The 13,747-nt window shown below is 37.6% G+C and overlaps 1 protein-coding gene across 1 annotated transcript in view; it reads right to left on the bottom strand.

The window, feature by feature from the left end:
• HNF4G (hepatocyte nuclear factor 4 gamma) overlaps positions 1 to 10,335 on the bottom strand; it is a 34,754-nt gene extending 24,419 nt beyond the window's left edge. Inside the window, exon 1 of the mRNA XM_072851223.1 lies at positions 10,236 to 10,335. The gene's annotated coding sequence lies outside the window, so the exon portion shown is untranslated. The remainder of the gene's footprint in view (positions 1 to 10,235) is intronic.
• Between the last annotated feature and the right edge of the window lie 3,412 nt (positions 10,336 to 13,747).

The raw sequence follows: 13,747 nt of genomic DNA on the forward strand, positions 1-13,747 counted from the left end.
ATCAAAGGCACCATCTCATACATACTTCTCAAACCCAGCATCAACTATGAGTGTTACCGAATAAATTCATGGCACTTAGATGCTTCTGTGCCTTTTCATTTCACATCTTCCTTTTGACTTTGTCCTAAAAAATAAGTGGTTAAATAAAACACTAGAAAAGCAAAGCCAGTACCAGAACTGAATAACAGGTTTTCACGGCACACTTATTAGGTAAGGTGGTAAGATTAATTGCAACAAATCATGCCAGATGAAACATAAGTACAGATCTTTGTGGGAAATCTAGGCTAAGCCCGTTTCCATTACACACATTTTTAGACACTTAGACCACCCCAGGCATTCTATAAACCCAAGATTTTTGCACATATTGAATCTGCCTCTTTTTTCATTTGAATTGGTGATTCATTATGTTGAGCTCCACTGTATCATACAGCAAAAATACATAACTTTCTTTAATAAGTTATGATGAGGGGGGTTTTTTTCCATTTTGGTGTAAAATGGAACAGACCATTACCGCGAGCTCTGAATTGTCTTTGTATTTATGCTTTTGGCTTCATAAAGTATCTGTCTTGCAGAACACCGGGCTACAACTTCAACAGCTATGGACATGAATAAACACAGAAAACAAAGAATATGCCTGGCTTCTGACTTCTCAAACACTATGGACCCACCCTACTTAGCACGTTTTGCAAACTGTAAATATTGCCAAAATAGTTATCAAGATGTCAATGACTAGTCTACATCAGAGTTTCAAAGCTGAATAGGAGATTTAACACTCCAAATTCTATGAAGTGCAATTTACAATTTTAATCTTGCATCCACTAGGGTCTTTGCCCTGTCTGTACTTGAGGGGAAATATCAAAGGAATATGAAAGCTCTAAAATATTTTGAGCCTGAAGAATAGTTGCTGCAGGATAATTTTGAAGATAATTTACAATGGCTGAGGATATAGCCTGCTTTCAGATCCTCCCTCCCTAGTCCAAATTTCATTCTCTGCAGCTTATTCTAAAAGGATAAATGATTTATTCATTTTATATACCACATTGTCATTGAAGTGATATGCTACTAGCATAGCAACAGTAATATAATGGTGCCGTATGCAAAGGGAAGATATTACATCCACTACTTAAGGTCAAGGTAAACAAAGCTGTGTGGTTTATCTGATTTTATTTATCACTTACACATGCGCGTAATACATGCGATTTTATTTATCACTTACACATATATCAGTGAGTGCCTCAGGTATCATCTCACAAAGTGCAAGACACATTCCACTTCGCAAACCCTTATTTGTGCTCTCTCTTTAACAGAAAGGTGTGTTTTGAGGATGACTCTCATATTGCATTCACCCACACTCTGCACAGACCAAAATTATTAAGGTAGCATCTTCTGCATTTTCCAGATGTGCTGTGCTACTTTCTGTCAATGGTTTAGTGAAACCAGTGGTATATCTGTGTGTGGTGGTCCTGCAGCTGCACTCTCCAGCCATTGATTGCCTACTAGAATCAGGAATATTTTTGCTAATGTTATTATTTCACTTCTTTATTATTCCCATGTGGCAGCGAATTTCTTCAACTAAGGAGAGCTGGATCACACCTAAAATAATTGTATGTCAGCAGCTAATAGTTAAAAACTTTCTTCTGAGGTTTCTCAGCCTTCAACTTAGCATAGGGATTTTGGACAGCCTTTCACCAAATAATACCACTGCTGAAGAGTAGGAAATAGTCCAGGAAAAGCCAACTCATAGCCAAGAGGTCACATGTGGACCACTGCATATAGGCCACCACGAAATGTCAACTAGCAGCTGTGCAACTGCACTGATGGAGAGCGGTGTATCTGGGTGATGGAAGAGTCAAGGCCATGATGGTGCTTGTTGAAGCAGCACATTTCTAAAGGAAGATTTAGAGGGACAGCTAATGGTGAAGTGGAAGCCTGATGACAGTCAGAACACAGTATGCCAGGTACAGGGGTTAGGAGGTAAAGACTGAGGACACAGAGTAGTTACATTCCTTTATCAAGCTGTTCCAGGAGGCTGTCCACAGTAGACTGCAACATATGTAGATATCAAATGTTATGCAGATTTAAAATCTCAGCTTATATATGCATATGTATGTGTATAAGTATGTGTATGTGTATATATGTACACATCGGAATTTATTTTCAGTGTTTTTGTGACAGCTGGATTTGCCTCCTGAATTATCATTGAGTATACCTACAAAAGTGGATTTGACAGGGGGAAGCTCTCCCTCCTACATACTGGATCCTAGTAATTTTTGATATTGTATTGTCCATGTGCAGGTTCTCTCCATGAACTAGTAGTAAATCTGTATTTTGCCACTTCAATATGTTTCTGTGCTTGCTTTGCATCCAGATTAACAGTAAATTTGCTAACCCTGTCTGGGGTTAGCAGGCACTATTAGAAAATTGTGCATTTTCATGGGGAGGAAGGATAAAAAATAGGATACATTTGCTTTTTACATAGCAACAGATAGGGTTTACTGTTAGGTATGAGAATTACTGTTAGGTAGACTTTAGTATTTAATATTTCTATTTTAACTTAATATTTTTCAGTTCATTTTATTCTTGAAAACTCACAATAGCCATGAAGTGTTACTAGTTTAGGGGGCTTAAAGGATTTTTGTAGCATAGAGTTTTGTGGTGAGATTTGCTGAGTTACAGTTAAATGACTGGAGTCACTTGTTAATTATTTGCTTAAATCAGGTAACTTATTATTTTCTGATACACACAGGAAAATTAATAAGAGACTTGTCCTGGAGAGCAGAACAAAATGAGAAGAAAAGAGGAAAGAGTTCAGGTGTAAGATAAAACCAAACCATCATGATATAGATAAGCAAGACTAAATACTCTTGTTCAGTCATGTCCAGGTGATTAGTAATTTCTTAATAAGCATCCTTGGCAGGTTTTTACACCAACTTGCTCATAAACAATGTTTTATATAGCCAGTTAGATAAATTTTACTTACAATTTAGCCACATTTATCTGGAGAAATACCATATAATGAGATTTTTTTTTTCCACAAGTAAACAACCTTGCCTTTGTCATACACAATGAAAGAGTTCAAAAACAGGTTAACCAGTATCAAGGCAAGGTTTGTTTGGGGCTTTTTTTCAGCTTGCCTAGAATCTTTCTTTTCCGTGTGATGAATTAATCACAGCAAGTCTTCTAATTTCTATATTCTATCCCCTGCTAAATGAGATATATATGCTACATAATGTTTCAAAACAAACTCAGTACACTTCTGCCCATGTTAGTGACTATATAACTCTTGGTCCTACGTAAAAGGCTAATTAAATAACTGAATAGTCAGACAAGTCCCATTATTTTCAGTTACTCTGTCTAAAATTAAAATTTTTAACTAAAGACTAAACTGACTCATCACATTCCTGCAGAAAGAACGTTGTGTCAACACACTTGGCTTAACTCTTCCAAGACACTGGCATGGTTATGCTTAGCTTGACAACTTGTCTCATTTTTATTGTTACAAAAATCAGTTAATGAGAAGTTCAGAGCATGTTAAAGACTATGAGTTTAAACTGAAAGTATGGCAAAGGGACAGAAAATTCAAAATACTACCCGAATAAAGGAACAACATGAAAGCATAAAGGCATATATTCTGTTTCAATGAACTTTTGGATCATCTCTTTAAAGTATCAAAATAACTCGATTTTATGCATCAAATAAATATGAAGATTTTTTAGAACAACTCATCTCCTGAAGAGGCATGCATGTAAAATACCCTGATTTTCAAAGGGATACTTTTAACTCTGAGAACAGTAATATATGATGGGATTGAGTACTGCTGAAAATCTAGCTTGTAAAGCGTATCAAAACCAACAATCCAAAGCTTCTAAAAATCCTAAATTTGGCCAAGGAAACCATTACACTAGGTCATAAACCAAGAAATTTTACATTAAAATTCTTACATTATTTTCCTTAAGAGAACAAAGTCATTCTTGGTTTCAGCAAACATAAAATGACAACAGTATCTCCTTGAAAATACAAACAACATGGCTGTCCTAAGAATCAGGGAGGCCCTGGACACTTGATATCTTTATGGGCAGAGGCATCTGCATTGTAAGTGCAGTAAATTCAGATCCCAGTGCACATGAAACAGAATCCTCTGGAGAAGGAGCTTAAGTCTATTCTTTGCTGTACACATACAGATCCGCTCTGCAATTGGCCAGTGGTTATCTCTTAATTTTAACACATGCTAGGTGTGTTCCCAGGTAGGAATAAAACATTAACTACTGTGACTTCCAAGAAATACAGATATATCTGCTCCCAACAGATTTTTTATCAGTGATTTTAATATGCTCAAAATCAGTAAAGGTCCCTTTTAAAAGCTGATGATAAATATTAGAAAAATAAGGTAGGCTGCATCCCTCTGATTAATAAAGCCGGAACACTGATCAAGCTGAGCAGGAAACAAATCACTGGCATGGAAACTATGAGAGAAACAGTTCTGCAAGGTTGTACTTAGTCTCTGTCTTAAGAGCAGGTAAGAGGAAACTTTGAGAAATGGTCATAGGTGCAGTTATGAGTAAAAACACAATGTAAATCATCAAGATGCAATCTGAAAAGTTATGTGTAGCTGCAATAATGTAGGTTACATGATCAGTTCTACCTTAAGTATTATAGGTAACAGCTGTGTCTGGGTGGGTTTTCTGGACATCAGCAATATTCATGTGGCTGTATTCCTTGTTTTTAATGTATTCATGTAGGTAGGCTCTATTATTTTATCTGAGAAGCTTGCAGTCAGTAACATTACCTCCATATCTGTGAGAGAGGGCCAAACTATATTCCTCTTTTTATGAACAGAGAACTGAGGCAAAGGCCAACTAAAGATAGGGTTTATGACACTTGACTACACGTGTCTACAACATAGTCATCTGCATGCAAACTACATGCCTAACTCCCTTTGTATGCAATGATCAGAAACAGGCACTTCTAAACAGATTCATCAAACCTATCTTTGATAGTAAATCTATCTTTGAACTGAATCACCTCTCAAAACACTAATTTCTTCCCACTGGTTGTCTAACCAAACACAACAGACACCTAGAGTTAGGTGGAGTGAGTCTACGCAAATGACTCCCCAAAATCAGAGAAGAGAGCTGATGGTGGAGACCCTGGATAGAGACCTACCTCCTGCACTACCCACCTGAGCACTTTCTCAAAACGGAAAGTATCTCATATAACCCACCTGTTACAGGTTATGAATGCCAGAAAAAAACATAATTTATCACATTTTAAAACAAATTCAAAATATTGTTATACTCCTAGTTCACATAATGGATGTTTACTCCAGCTTAAGACACGTTTCAGAGGGCCTGAGCTTCAGGAAGAGAGTCAGCCAACTTAACGTGTGCAATCATAAAATGATGGACACTATACCAAGTGAGGATTAACAGAATCAGACCCAGGTATCTCTGTGTTTGACAAAAACTGAGATACATGTAATATAATCCAAAAATAAGCTAGGCGAAGAACATTCCTCATAACAGAAAGCGACAAAGCAGATGTCAAGTTACCGTACCTAAATGTGGAGCAGCTGTCCTGCACGGTCTCGCCTGCAGTACCGGTTTGTGAATGTGTACCCAAAATCCCTGGAGGATAGGCCTCTATAATTTGCTTTGGAAGGTACACCAAGCATGCACACAGGCTCAGAGCCTACCTGATACCCTCTGTGGCCTGGGGTGCCAGACATACAAGGCACGCAGAGGACACAGGTCATTTCCCCACCCTGCTGGGACACTATTCAAGTGCATCTCCTGGGGCCAGGACTGTGATGCACTTATCCCACAGTGTAGATGCAGCTGCAGGAACAGCTTTCCACTTGAAGTTAGGCTGCCTTATCAAAGCTACACTCTATGTTGAACAAAAGGAGAAATCAGAACTAATCTGCTAAATTTATCACAGAGGACACACAAAAGTTGTTGCACTCCATGGTTTTTGCGATTTTTCAGAACAATGCAGTAAAGGTATACGTCTTTTAATCTGATTAAGGAGGAAAAGCAGCTGTAAACTGCACTTTCTGCTGATTAAATGCCCTGACAACACCTAAAACTGATTCATCTTCCAGATAACATTGCTTTAATTAGACACGTGAGAAAATATCTAAGGTGACAGTCCACTTTTGATCAATAAGTTCTGTAAATAAATAGCATTTAAAACACATTAGTATTTAAATACCCCTAGATGATTTGTGAGAACGGCAAAAGTAACTTCCTATGAAAAGTTAGTCTTTCAACTTCCAAAAAGAAGCAAAATCACAGTAGAAAAGAATGTCCTAATCAGAAAGAACTGCAAAACAAATCTGTTTAGGAATCAGGAAGACTGAGTCAGTAGCAGTGGTGTGCAAGGAAACAAAGATGACTTCACTTAGGTGATGAAAACGTCACTACTGGGTGTATCCTAACCATTTATGTTAAGGTTTTATTACAGATACAACTAATTAGTCATTTGAAAACTTTCAGAATCTGCAGGTTAGTGGAAAAAATAGGCATAACAGGATTTTCTTTTTTAGGTGATGTAAGGTCTAGAGTTCAAGGCACTGTTACAGTAGACTGACTGTTACACCTAGCAGCAACAACACAATCACTGCACCAAAGAGAATATCAACATTGGCCTTTTGAAGTGGATGTCCTGCTCGGTCTAAAAAATGCACCTTCTTGCTAAAACTTAGCCTTGCCTGGGCATTTGAATAAGTACAACTAAAACCCTGAAACTTATTTGTTATGCTTTTTTTTGACATATAATAAATGTTACGGATAGGAAACATGATAAATATTTTCTAATTGAAGATTGATGTGACTTGTCTCATTTGATCTGCATAGCATTCTTGGGAAAAAAAATGAAACAAAACTACAGCACTGTTGTCTACTGTTGTCTTGGAAGGAACAGTTAAAAAAAAAATCTGAAATCCAACCATTCCTAGGAAGTGTGGCAGAAATAAATACTTGGGACCCCAAAGTCTTCAGAATCATTGAATCCTAAAAAGACATTAAGACACAGTCTTTGTTTTAAGCAGTTTTATTTTATGTAAGTGAAGTCGTATTTTTCATTTGTTAGGAGAGAAAAGCAAAGAGAAGACTCAGAGGTGAAACAGGACACTGGGTTCTTTGCTAATATCTGAGACTGAAGAGAATTAAAGTGACTAAAGTAGTATTGTAGCAGATTGCTGTGCTATATTGTTTTGAAGAGAAGAAAGAAAAAGAAAGGAAAAGGAAAAGGAAAAGGAAAAGGAAAAGGAAAAGGAAAAGGAGAAAAGAAAAAGGAAAAAGGAAAAATGATAATAATTAAAAAAAATATATTACTGTCTTGATGTTATTTCCTGAAGGGGACCTGAATATAAAATTCAGTCAAGGAATAAGAGATACAGAAGTGAACTAAAAGGCTGGGCATTTCTATGACACCCGATAATCAGTTTTATGAGTTCAAAAGGAGGAACTATATGAAATACCACTATGGACATGAGGAATCCTTAATACAATCTTAACCCTTAATTTCAAGGACCTCAGGAGATCATCTAGTTCAACTTTCCCTTCAATGTAGATCATACCAGGTTGCTAAGGGCTTTATCCACTCATATATTGAAATACTTTGAAGGACAAACACTGCCCAACTTCTCTGGGCACCCTGTTCCTCTGCTGGACCTGATGCCCCCTGGTCCTTGGCAGGGGGATTTTTCTTCTTACATCCGGTCTGAAATTCTCCTGTGTCAACTTAACGTCCATAGTCTCTTGTCCTCCCACCTGTACCACAGTGAAAAGCCTGGCTCCATCTTTTCACAAACTGCCTTGAAGTACCGGAGGCTGTTGTGAGGCTCCCTCCCCCAAAGCCATCTCATCTCCGGGCTGAAACAGCTCTGGTCCATTAGCTTCTCCTCAACCAGGGAGGTGTTCCAACCCCTGACCACCTTGGTGGCCCTCCACTGACTTTCCTCCAGTTTACCCATGTCTTTCATGGAAGGAAGAAGGGGGCTGGGCAGGGAGGGGAGGTGGAAAAACTGGATGCACTGTTTCAGATGCCATCAAACAAGTGCTGAGTAAAGGGGGATAATCACTTCCCTCGATCCTGCTAATACAGCCCAGGATGCTGTTGGCCCTCTGCTCCCAGGACACACTGCTGGCTCAGGCTCTGCTTGCTGTCTACCAAGACCGCTTGGTTCTTCTCAGCAGAGCTTCTCTCCAGCCAGTCCCCTAATTCTTCCCCCAATACAGGATTGTTCCCCAAGTGTCCCCCAGTTTCTCAATCACAATACCTTTCTAGCCTCCCCTGGATAAATTACTACAGCATTCTCTATTTTCTAGATGTATACATAAATTAAGTTACCATGATGGACTTGGTTTGAAAAGATTGACTTATGACTTAGCTGTCTCAAACAGTTTTAATTAAAATACTGCCATATCTGTTCACTTAGCCAGAATAAGAAGTCAGCCAGTCGCTTCCACCAGTACTTCTGGAAACCTTTCGTAGAGCCAGCAGAACTCATCTACACCTCCTACTATCTGTCATTCATCTGACAGTGAATGGCATTTCTGCTTCCATCTGCACGAGGAGGGGTTTAAAAGCTGCCATTACAGCTGGAATTAAGGAGCACTAATGGCTTGCCAGCCATGTTCAGGGCATAAGAACGTACATCTTACAGAGGGAGACTAAAAGGAGTTGGTTTGCCCGTCTCAGGAAAGTGAAAAGCGAGAGGGAGTTTATTCTACAAATAAATCATGCATGGTAAACTTCGTAGGGGGGGGAAAATATTTAGACAATAAAACAATGCTGCCATAAGAACAAAGACATAAATTTGAGGCTGGCAAGTGGAAAGCTTCTAAACATGGCAGGGTTACAGCACTGTAACAAACCTCCATTTAGGTAGTGGAGGCGAGGAACCTAACTGGTTTTAAGACACGGAGAGAAATTTATGAAAGGCATTATATGGGGTGGTGACATCAGCCAAGTTGATGAGTGAGGAAATCTCTTCCAGTCTTATGTTGCTGAACATTTGCATCATTAATCTTTTTTTTTTAAGTGGTCAGTGAACAATATCAAGTGTGTTATTCTAATTATGAATTAAACAAATATAAATGCCAGAAAGTTAACCTTAGTGTGATAAGCAATTAACAGAATTATGCTGTAACTGCAGCTGATACATAATTAACAACTGCTGCAAATGATGTTATCCATCTAATTTGCCCAGATTGGAGTAACATTATTCTTAGGCATGTTTAGCAAGTTCTGCGGTAATGTGCACTTGAGTGAAGTGCTCTTTACTAAAGTGTTCAAATTCACAAAGCTGTTATTAGAATTGCAAATAAGGTATACACCAGCATCATTTCCTCTGCCCATCATTTTCTCTTCTTTGGAACTATCCTTGACAGAAAATCAAATTGTAACAAGTCCAAAGGATGTTTGCACAAATTGAGCAAAAGTGGCGTTATATAATTAAACAGGGAAAATGTGCAAAAAGTCATCCTGATGAACCAAGTGGGACTGAATTCAAAACACATGAGTTGCTGCTGAGTAGGAAGGAACAAGAATCATGGAGTTCAATGGGGGAGAGAGGGAAATGTCCATGGTAGAATTCACTTAAGAAAGTGGAAAGGGGAAAAATATTTTTTGAAGTGTTGTATATTTAAGGCGCAGAACTGAAGAATATCTGATCATTCAAAGCCTAATGAAATCAGTAGAAAAAATCACCACCTTTCAAGGACTGGGTCTTCAAGGTCAACACATGTCGGAGCTGCAAAGTCCTTAATTAGCTGGTTAAAGCATACCAATTAAAAAAAGGGAGAAGAAACTAGTGATTCACAGATCTTCTGTTCATCTTTCCCAGAAGGATATTGGAAAATCTGGACAAATGGAGAAAGTAATAATATATGATGAGGGAGCAGTTGCCTTTAAGGAAGGCCTTGGGTGAACACAGCCTTGGGTGAACAATATAATTATATCATTTGGCAAAAATCTTTGGGGTGTGCATACCTTCCACCAACCTACCAGCAAGTTCTCCAATTTCATTGGTATTTATGTGGCTTTCAGGAGCACATGAAACTGTTGGACCTTTCCAACAGTTGTGTCTCCAAAAGGTCATCATTTTCTGAGAGTGGTGTGTATTAGCCTATTGTGTATTAGGTGTGTATGTCCTATACCATAGGACAGCTAATGGTATAGTCTCTAGCAAGCAAGGAGGTTATTGAAGAATGCAGCAAAACTTTACTTACATTCAAAAAATAAAAGAACAGAGTACAGAAGCTTCAGTTCTCCATATACAGATCAGGGAAGGCTGATATCCGAGGCTGTGTTTCCATCCTCACCTCTAGGTAATACCTGCAGCCAATAAGAGTAAAATAAATGCTAAGCTACCTGCAATGCAAACCAACTATGCTCCTAAAGAAAATTCTTACTTGAATTATAAAGGTTGAGAACACAGTGCTTTCATTCAAGGTAAAAAGGCATTTCTGAAGATTAAAAAAACTTCAAGAAAATGCTTAAGTCATCAGACAATGTTGATGACAGATTTTCTTCCACTTGTAGAATAAAAAAGCATAGAATTTATACAATCTCTTGAAATACTATCTGGAAGGACTACATATAGGGAATAAGACAAAATGGTTTTTAAGACTGTGGAACTGTTGACATAGAAGCATATGAATAAAAGATTCCCTGCTCTTTGGATGACTCTAATGTTCAGGTACTGGGTAAACTACATAGTAAAACAGGGTTTGCAGTAGGAAAGCCTGAAAGAAAAATAAGTTTAATTTGACTATGTGGAGAGGGTTTCAAGAAGGATGAAGGCATGAAGGAAACAAAGGGACATTTTGTAGTAACCTTGAGAACTACTTTCCAACTCTTGCAGTCAGCCTCTCTGACTTTTCTTGGGTGAACTGCACTTTTAAATGCTAAGCTTTTGCTGGGCAGTCACTATCTTTTTTTTGGTTTATGTATATTTATGTCAATGCTACCTATTAGTTCTATACATCCTTATATATGTGTATGTATAATTCTTAAATACAAACAAAATATACACTGGCCACTCATAAAGTTCTGAAAGACAATTTTTTTTTTCTGCATCCCAAATGTAACTCCCTGCTATTAAGATCCAAATATGTGCATGTCATTTTTAGGTTTTCCTATTAAAAAAAAAATATATCCACTGGCTTCAGCTAAGACAGCATTACTTTACTAGAAACCTTATGGGTCATACATCGTTCTTTCCCTTGGAAGAAACTGACAACACAGAAAATCACTTCTAGACACCAGGGATGAAACTAGCTCCCCTTATTTAGATACAACAGGACTTTAGTCAAGAACAGAGATTCTTACAGTCTAAATTGTAGGTCTGCTGAGGCACTACATTCTTTATTGATCTTGTAAACTGCAGTGCATGCAAAATAGAAAGCAGTAAAATTATTAGCCCATCAGTACTTTCTGTCCTCAGAAGTGATACTCCTACACCAGTATACCAGATTGATTCTGGCAATATCAGAAATGAGAGTGTTTTATTTAATAGTTAAAGATATATAAAAGTAATCTTACCTGCATATTTTCACACGTAGACCCTGGATCAGAAACATACCGTTTGGCTAATTGTGGAGGAAAAAAGCACTACTTGTAATGACACAGCCTCTCCCACTGGGGCCACTATAAAGGCACATAAAAATCATCAGCTGTACTAAAGTGAGGATGAAGCCTAGAAATGGATCTGTTCTTTAAGTCCCTCTGTGCCTCTCTCCCTACCTTCACTTATCTATGCAAGGTAAATTAGTCTCTCCATCATCCATGATGAGGAAAAGTTGGAATCTCTATGGGAAGCACACACTTTTTTATATACCTCTTTCAGTTCTACATTTTCAGAACTCCCTTACCCGCCTAATCCTATAGCCGTTAGTAAGGCAATAAAACGACATAAAATGAGCAAAGAGCAATAAAGCAATCATATCCCAGCATGTTTATTTAGTCGTGGTCCTTAATGACGGAGACCTTCGTACTCAGTGATACCTGGAGCTGCTACTAATTCTCCTCTGTCTCAAATCGCTGGTTATCATTACTCTCAGACTTATGCCTAATGTTTTAAAGCCTGCTTCACACAAACTGTGCAAAAAAAAAAAACCCTCACAGAAAGAAAGATTAGTTTTATGAAAAATAAAAAGCTTTGCAAATTCAGCCCAAATCCATTTTCTTTTAGAGCAATACTGAAAGATTTGAGTTAGAGGAGGCAGAAAGGTGGAAGCAGTGGACATCAAGTCTGCCTCATCAAATGGGTACAGGCTGCATTTCTGCTGCCCATACTCTGACCTGGCTGGACGTGAATTAGATGCAATGCAAAATTTGCATAGCTGCACCGAGGTTGTGTTAAAATGTGTTAATGTGTGCCTTAGCCTGAGTGCTCTAAATTAGGTACATAAAACAGCTGTAAACACCAAACAGAGCTTGGTGGCTGTTGTTTAATATTAGACAGTAGACATATCCTTAGTAGTAAGACAGGTATTTAAAATCTAACTATGTACTTGTGAATCTGATGGCAAATCAGACTTTCCTCAAAATACTTGACAAGCAGTCAAATTTAAGTTGTACTAACTATAGCATATTGTGATTATTTTTACAATCACTCCTATGCTGATCTAAAATCCATTCCTTTAAAATACCACATCTCTTCAATGTAAAGAGCTATAGTTATCTATTAACTATTTAAGTAGAATTTCCTTTATCTTTACTTCACCATTTATATTATTCTTTAAGAAGCTTTAAGAAACATCATTCCCATAAGGGGACGTTGTGATAGTCTACACTGACTTCTGAGTAACACAGAAAAGTGCAATTTGATCCAGTTATTCCTAATGGGGACCATGAAGATGTGCTTGACCTTCAGAAGAACCCATTTTGATTTAAAAATGGCCAATAATAATATATAAAAAAAAAATCTCGGGACTAATCACAGCCCAGTGATTGGTCACAGTCACAATTACAGTCACAGCCAAAATACAGTAAATTACTTCCAGTTTGGATATTTCTAGTTTCACCTTTTGAACATCCCTGGTTGGTTGGTTGTTTTTTTTCCTATTTGTGAAAATTAATAAATATTATGTTTTTAGGGTTGCCTCTTTATGTCATGTAAAATGTCTATAGAGTCACTTTACCTTCACCTCACGCATGTGCTGTATATGTTCCAGTCTTTCCTTCCTAATGTTTCTGTCTTTCTTTTTTCCCTGTCCCACTGGCTCCTTTTCAGTCAATCTCTTCTCTTTGATTTTGTCATTTTGTTTAACTAGTTCCCTATATATAAAAATCACTTAAACATAATAAAAATATATATATTATTAAGCCAACATGTCTTTAGACTACTATTGAAATTAGAGAAATTATTTCATGGAAGCATTTTTCAGGATCAAAAAATCATATTTCTGAACCTGGAAGAGGCCACTGTTGGATTTCTTATTACATTGTACGAAAATGTCAGCAGATTTTACTTTTTATTCTTTAAAACCTTCATAACAGATGTTTATAAAATGCCTGTGAGTGACGTTATGCATTTCCTGTGGCAATTTGAACAGGTCTTTGAATCCTTTCCTTTTTAGTCTGAAAAAAATATCTGGAATTTTCTTTTCAGTAATTTGGGCGGTTTAAACTGCATTTCCCCTGCTGTATGATACACCTGTTGCATTGCTTGTTTTTCTCTTGCTCTCTTCATCTTCTCTAGACTTTTCCAGAGATATTCCCTCTTTTGGTTAGCGTT

Source organism: Ciconia boyciana, chromosome 2, assembly GCF_034638445.1.
Source record: "Ciconia boyciana chromosome 2, ASM3463844v1, whole genome shotgun sequence".
NCBI classification, from domain to species: Eukaryota; Metazoa; Chordata; class Aves; order Ciconiiformes; family Ciconiidae; genus Ciconia; species Ciconia boyciana.